General features: G+C 40.1%; 1 pseudogene; it reads right to left on the bottom strand.

Moving 5' to 3' along the window:
• LOC108491004 overlaps window positions 1-3,032 on the bottom strand; it is an 8,301-nt pseudogene extending 5,269 nt beyond the window's left edge.
• Window positions 3,033-7,660: the final 4,628 nt, after the last annotated feature.

Here is a 7,660-nt window from a genome sequence, read left to right as displayed (position 1 = left end):
ATCCTCTCCAACGTTTGGTATCATTTGTTTTCTTGATCTTAGCCAGTCTGACTGGGGTAAGATGAAATCTTAAAGTGGTTTTAATTTGCATTTCCCTGATTATTAGTGATGTTGAACATCTTTTAAGATGTTTCATAGCCATCTTTACTTCTTCTTTTGAGAACTCTCTGTTCAGCTCCTTAGCCCATCTTTTAATTGGGTTACTTCTTGTCTTGATTCTCTGCTTTTTGAGTTCGTTATATATTCTGGATATTAAACTTCTGTCAGATGTGTCGCTGGTGGGTTTCTCCATTCTGTGGGTTTTCTGTTCGCTTCCCTTTTATGAAGACTATTTATAGTTTTAAGTCACATGATAGAGGTGAGCAATGGGGAAAGAGACAAGGACAAATAAGAACCAAGTATAACGGTACATATGCATGAAAATGTCATCAGGAAACCTGTCTCTTTGGATGCTAACCAAACACTAAGATGAAAAAGCATTAAATAAATAAATAAATAAATAAATAAATAAAAGTTTGATAGCATACTGTTGGCAAAGTTATAGAAAGCCTTCTCTTATATGTTAATAGGAGTATAAATTGGTGCATGATCTAGGGGAAAATTCAGCAAAATCTACCACAGTCACAAATTTAAAATGAGTATGACCTTTGACCCAACAATTTCACTTCCAGGATTTTGTCCTGTAAAAATGTCTGTGGTCCAAAAAAATCAACAAATAAAAAAAGTGAGTTATATTTGAGGAAGAAGCATAAAAATTTGCTTCATGTTAATTAGTAGATGTGAAAAACATTACCATTGAAATCTACCTGATGACGTTATATCCATACTTAGGTACCAAGGATCCGAGTGTAACTGACTATGACTAGTAATAATCAGATACATACAGATTAGAGATGCGTGTGCAAACATCTAAGTATTAGTAGCATTAAAAATGAGTTTTTCTGTATGAAACAGTATTTTTAAAATGAAATGGAGATGTTTTTTAAAGGTTAAAACCTCATTCAATTTTATGTCTTATAGGGTTTATACTGAGTTCAATATTGTATAACTGTATTAATTCAACTGTGAACCTAAAAATGTACAGCCAATTTTGAAAGAGATGCATCTTTGCTCTGGAATTTTTTTTTTTTTTTTTGTCTTTTTGAAGCAGGGTCTCCCTGTAGCCCCAGCTGTCCTGGAACTCACTATGTAGACCAGGCTGGCCTTGAACTCACAGAGATCCGCCTGCTTCTGCCTCCAAAGTGCTGGGACTACAGGTGTGCACCACCATACCCGGCTATTAAATAAATAATTTTTTTTAAAAAGATCTCCCCTCTTATAATTAGAGCCACTGTATTCTGTTTTAGAGTTTTTAATAAAATGCAAAATATATTTTATGATTCAAAAAAATGCCTGTGGTCACATGAAATGAAGGGTTTTTTTTCTCTTGTAAATAAGTTGCAATATCAATCACACAACAATACCACTTTAAAGTGCACGATGCGCTTTCTACTTCATTAACAACGCTGTGCAACCAATGACCTCATCCAATTCCAGACCATTCTTCTCCATTTTTTTTAATTTGAATTTTAATAATAGTTAGATCCCATCTCTCTTATCTGTCCCCCACTTCTTACTACCTTTCACCCAATCTCCTATACTTGAATACACATACACACACACACACACACACACACACACAGAGTAAGGCCTATAGATTCAGGTTTGTTTCCCCAAATACCCTTTGGCATGTGTTAATCCACTGGAGCCTGGTGAACTTACGTTCACCCTTAAACAAGGCTGACTCTCCCCATCCCAGCAGCCATTGGCTGTCAGTAGTTCCTCAGGTACTATGGACATTGGTTTCTTACCCACTTCCCCATGTCTGTGCTGGTACTTTGACGTGCAAGAGCTTCCACAGGACTTGTGCATGCTGTGACCATTGCTGTGAGTTCATATGAGTAACTGCTCAGCTGCCTGGAAAACTTGTTTCCTTGTGGTCATCCACCCCCTCTGTCCCCTCTTCCGCAATGATCCCTGAGCCTCGTGAGACAGAAATTCAATATAGGAGTCGTATTCAGGAATAAGCAGTTTACAGTGTCTTAGTCTCTGCACTTTGGTCTGTTGTAGTTCTCTGTGTTAATCACCATCTGTTGCATAAGGAAGCTTGTTGAGAGATGCATTAATCTATGGGTGTAACTATAAGTCATTAGGATTCTGTTTAATACTGCATCTGTTTAGCTGAATAATAGTATTAGGCTGTCCTATGGCCTGTGAGCTTTCTAGCCTCAGGTTCCTAGGCCTGATATCAATGTCAGGTATGGGCTCCATCCTCTGAAGCATATCTTAAATCCAATTAGAAAGTGAGTGGTTACCCCCATAATATCCGTGCCACTATTGCACCAGTGGGCATGCTTTGCCAAGCCATTTATTGTTGTAGTTCACAGGATTCACAGCTGGGTAAGGTTCATGCTAACTTTTCTCTTCAGGTAGCGGGCATAGCATCTTTCAGCACTATGAAAGCTAAGCAGTAGAGATGAGGCTCTGAAGTCAACACCAGCTTGATTTCTCCTTGTTTGTTCTACAGCTCATGTATGTAGTGTCTTCAGAAAATAGGGTCTTACCTTGAACTTCTAATTCCAGAGCATTTTTATCAGTCCTTCCACTTAAGTTTCTTATAACTTCCCCTCTAGTTTCTGTCCTTCTGTCTTTGTGGACTTGCCTGGTCTGGACATTTCACATATGGAATCACACTACACATGGCATCTTGTATGTGGTGTGTTTCATTTTATGTAATGATTTCAAGGCTTTTTGATATTGTAGAATGTGCCAACTTTATTTCTACTGTATAGATGGGTGTAACCTGAAGTTCCTCCATCCAACCACTATGATACAAGCTATAGTCCTGCCTGCCTCCCACACTGTGTGGAAGGAATCAAGCAGGCAGAAGCCCACCACCTCTTCCACCCAATCAGTTATAGCACATGAAGGGGAGGAGCTGTCACCATATTGAGCACGGGGGTTGGAGCAGCAAACAGCAGGCGACGGGCCATGAGCTAAAAGCTGACAGAGACTGGGGGTGGGATATGCTGATGGCGGTGTTTCATGCCTTTGTAAGTCACCCCCTCCTGGATGTCTTAAACTATGCAAAACCCAAATAGAAGGTATTTTGTCAGTTTGTCAGCCCCAGAGGGCCTGAGCACACAGGTCTCCCAAGAAGGGGGTGGAGAAAATAGGGCAAAACAGTGATGGACATTTAGATGGTTCCCAGCTTTGAACTATTATAAACAATGCTGCTGAGAATCTGCATGCAAGCTTTTCTGCATGCAAATACATTTTCAGTTCTCTTGCATATATGCCTGGGAATGGAATATTTGAATCATATGAAAACTTTTAACTAAAAGATTAGTTCTTGTAGCATAATTTGCAATAGGAAAATCATGTTGAAACAACCAATTTGCTAACTGACATAGTTAAACAAGCTGTGCCACGTCCAGACATCAGGGTATTTATTCTGCATCCTTAAATCAAGAGAACAAAGCAAACTGCACTAAGAAAAGTTCCAAGCTGTATTTACTTGAAGAGAACACGATGAGGAAGACTGTGGAGCAGCCTTTCTGCTGTATGAGACAAGCTTAAAGAAACGTTTAGTGGACGGACAAAACGCTAAATGAATTTGGGGGGAAAAGGGAAGGGGTTATTATGTGAACTCCAAGTTTCTCTCTCTTTCTCTCTTTCTCTCCTTCCTCCCCCCCCACACACACTATTTCACATTGAGGATATTATTTTAGTGGAAGAGCTAAATAATAATTCATAGTTATAAATCTAGTTTATGTATGACAAAATTCTTTTTTAAAAACATGGAATAATTATTTATAATCTGTTGCTCCAATTAAATATTTTCTAAGCTTTCTATGGTCTATTATATAGTTTTCTTTTTTGTTGTTTGTTTTGATTGTTTGTTTTTTCATGCATATAAGATGTTTTGATCAAATCCATGCTCACTCCCTCCCCTCCAACATTGGCCCCTCGGAAGAGGTAACCCTAAATCTTTTAAGGATTAGATACAAGCTCCCAAATACTTTTGACATTTTTGGCCTTTGGAACACAGTATGTTGCTCACAGGCCCAGGGACATTTTGACTTTTAGCCAAGCAACTGGCTACTTTTCTTTGGGGTCTTTTCACCCTAACTGCCTAGCCAATTCCTACCTCCTGTTCTTATCACACCATCCTCTGAAGGGGTTACCCAAACTGCCAATAAGGAATAGGGACACCAACCGCTCTGGCCTCTTCCATGCCAAACAGGGACACAGGGTGAGGCAATTGGAGTACCCCTTCAGTGGGTCTATCTAAAAGTCTCCCAAATTGCATAACTCTTGTCTCTAAAGGGAGAAGAAAGTCCTTTAATCATAAATGGGTGTTGTGAAGGAGAAGTAAAGGCAAGAGTAATTAGCATTATAAGTTCTAGACAGGGAACTAGAAAAAAGTCAGAACAGGGCAATTTTCAAATGTTCATATGAGACTCCATTGGAGTTTCTAGACAAGGAATTCCAAAAGCATCCCTCTTTTGGGTTCTTCCTCATTTTCCTTCTTCCCTTCCAAGGCTGGACTAGTTGGCTGGGAAGAGTGGCTGGATACTCAGGTGAGGGTCCAGTGACCCTGCTTGGCCCTCCTTTAATGAATGAGCACAACCGTCAACAAGCCCAATTATGACTATGTTTAGCGATCAGGCGCAGCAGAAGTCGTGAAGGGACTGCTGAATAGCATCATCTTATTAAAAGGACCTGGAATTTAAAATGATTTGGTGCTAGGAGACATATGAAGGAGAACATATGTTGTTTGTTCTTCTGAGTCTGTGTTGACAAAATTCTTATTTAACTAAAACCTAGTCCATAAGAAAAATATGTTGCATAAAAGAGTTAATAGCAGTTTCTGATCATTTTTTTAATATGAAGCATCAATGTCAGCATGTCTCAGGGGCTTCCTAGCAGATCAGCCGAGTCAGAGTCTGCATCTTAAAAAAAGCTCCTAGATGTTCTTAGGCACACCAAAGTTTGTGAAACTTTGGCCTAATGACATAAACTGATTTTTTAAAGTAATAGGTAATAAAAGCAGAAATACTATTTGGCTCTGCTGTACCACTTCTGTATGTAGACATAAAACAAAGTCAGCATGCAGGAGAGATACCCGCACATTCATAGCAATTGTGGCCCTATTCACAACAGCCAAGTCATGAGATCAGCCAGCGATCCATCTGCCGATAAAAGGATAAAGAAAATGTGGTACATGTACACAGTGGAGCATTATTCAGTCACAAGAAGAATGAAATTACGCCTTTTGAGGGAAAATCAGTAAAACTGGAAATCAGTGTGTGATGTGAAATAAAGCCAGACTTGGACAAATATTGTGTGCTTTCTCCCGTGTGGAATTTAGACTTAAAAAAGACATCAGATGATCATCTGATGGGTAGACAGTAGGAGTGAGGACAAGAGAGGATGTTGGGGGTGACTATGAACCAAGTGATTGAACACATGAAAATGTTCTAATGAAATGTGTTCTGGACAATTAATATATGCTAATATAAAAACCTAAAGTCACTTGAGGGTGCTGGGAGGTAGCTCAGTGGCAGAGCACTTCCCAGCATACAGGAAGCCCTACATTTGATCCCCAGCATGGAAAAAATTGAAACCAAGTTTCCCACAAAGACACCATTTTGCCCATATAATCTATAAAATCACACAAATTCTGCTTATCAAAGGACAACATTACAGCTAATTTTATTAAAGACCTTCATAGTCTTGTTTCTGGTTGTGGAACCAGGCAGCACTTGATTTCATGTTAGAATCCATGATCCTGAGAGTCAGAAAAGGAAAGAGGACATCCAAACAGAGCACAGATGACCTTGGCTTTGAATTTGGTGGCTTTGAAGTTACTTTCTTATGAGGGCTAAAGCTAAGGTGACTTCCTTATGCCGGCAGTGCTGCCGTAATACTTGGCTGTTTCGGTTCTGTGCTGCTTTGAATGAGACGTGTCCTCCCACAGGCTCAAGTATTTGAACACTTGGTATATGGTCCCCAGTTGGTGATGCTGTTTGGGGAAGGCCACGGTGATGCGGCCTTGCTGGAGGAAGCACGTCACTGAGAGCGGGCTTTGAGAGTTCATTGCCTCAACCTACTTCCAGTGCTCTCTCTGAATGTCCTTGAAGCTGTGAGCACTCAACTTTCTGCTCTGGCTGCTTCCTTCCTCCCACGCAATGATGGGCTCATCCCTCTGCTATGGCAAGTCAAATAAATTCTGCCCTCTATAAGTTGCCTTGGTCATGAAACTTTTTCACAGCAACAGAAAGTAACTAATACAAAAACACGTATAGATATACACTCACATACACATCAGTGCACACACACACACACTGACACATACACACACGCTCTTACACACATACACATATATATACTCAATACCATGCATACATATATACACATACACATATACGTATAAACAGACATACACGTACACATAGATATACACACCAAAACATACACACACCAACACATGTACACTCACATACAGATACACGCATGCATACAAACATACACACATTCACAAACACCAATACACACATATATTCATATACTCACAGATACACACATGCATACAAACATACACACATTCACAAACACCAATACACACATATACTCATATACTCACAGACAGATACAGACACACAAACATACACAGAACACTGACACACAGCAACACATACTGACACATACCCCCACACACTCATACACATATACTTGCACATACACAATACATATGCTCACACATACACACACAATACACACATTTGCACACATTCATACACAATACACACATTCACACACACACTAGTTTCTCAAATCAGATAAACAATTTAGCTTATACTTGGAGCCATAGAAATGTTTTGGAGATGCTCAGTGGATAAAGTGCTAGCTGCGCAGCCACAAGAAACTGAGCTTAGACCCCCTGCACACTTAAAAGTTGGGTGCAGTGGTGTGCATCTGTAATGCCATGCTGGCAGGGGAAACACGTTGATCATGGGGGATCACTGACCAGTCAGTCTACCTAAATGAACAAGCTCCAGGTTCACTAAAATGAGATGGAGAAGAACACAGGAAGACATCTGATGTCAACCCTGGCCTCCATACATGCACATGGGCAAACACACTCCCCGCATGCACAGATAGAATACAAAACACAGAGAGAGAGAGAGACAGAGAGAGAGAGAGAGAGAAATCCTTAGTGACCCCAAATGGATTCAGTCTATTGGACTTTGTGCCCAACTTCTTGGTCTCAGTCCAGGACAATGGCCTCATATAAATTTTATCTAACCATATCAATCTATTTTTAATCTCAAAGCATAGGTCACTGGCATTACTCTGTTATGATCATTCTGGATTTCAGTCTTGACAAGCCTTTCATAGATGGTGTCCTGGTGATCATGGGGTTGTTGTGAGGGGTTTGAGTTTTGGTTTTTGTTGTTTTGGAGTCATTTTAATTCCAGCTGGACAGAAATGATTCAGTATTCAGCACCTGGCTACATGTGGACATGTAGCCCTTGTTGAGAGAATGCCCTGGAGTCTAGAACAGTAATCAGAAGGACAAAACCATCACTTTGACATAAGTCCCTGAGTCAGTGTC

This window comes from Nannospalax galili, unplaced genomic scaffold, assembly GCF_000622305.1.
Source record: "Nannospalax galili isolate Female #2095 unplaced genomic scaffold, S.galili_v1.0 scaffold136, whole genome shotgun sequence".
Classification (NCBI taxonomy): Eukaryota; Metazoa; Chordata; class Mammalia; order Rodentia; family Spalacidae; genus Nannospalax; species Nannospalax galili.
The sequence above is the reverse complement of the archived record's forward strand: the minus strand, read 5'-3'. Positions and strand labels throughout refer to the sequence as shown.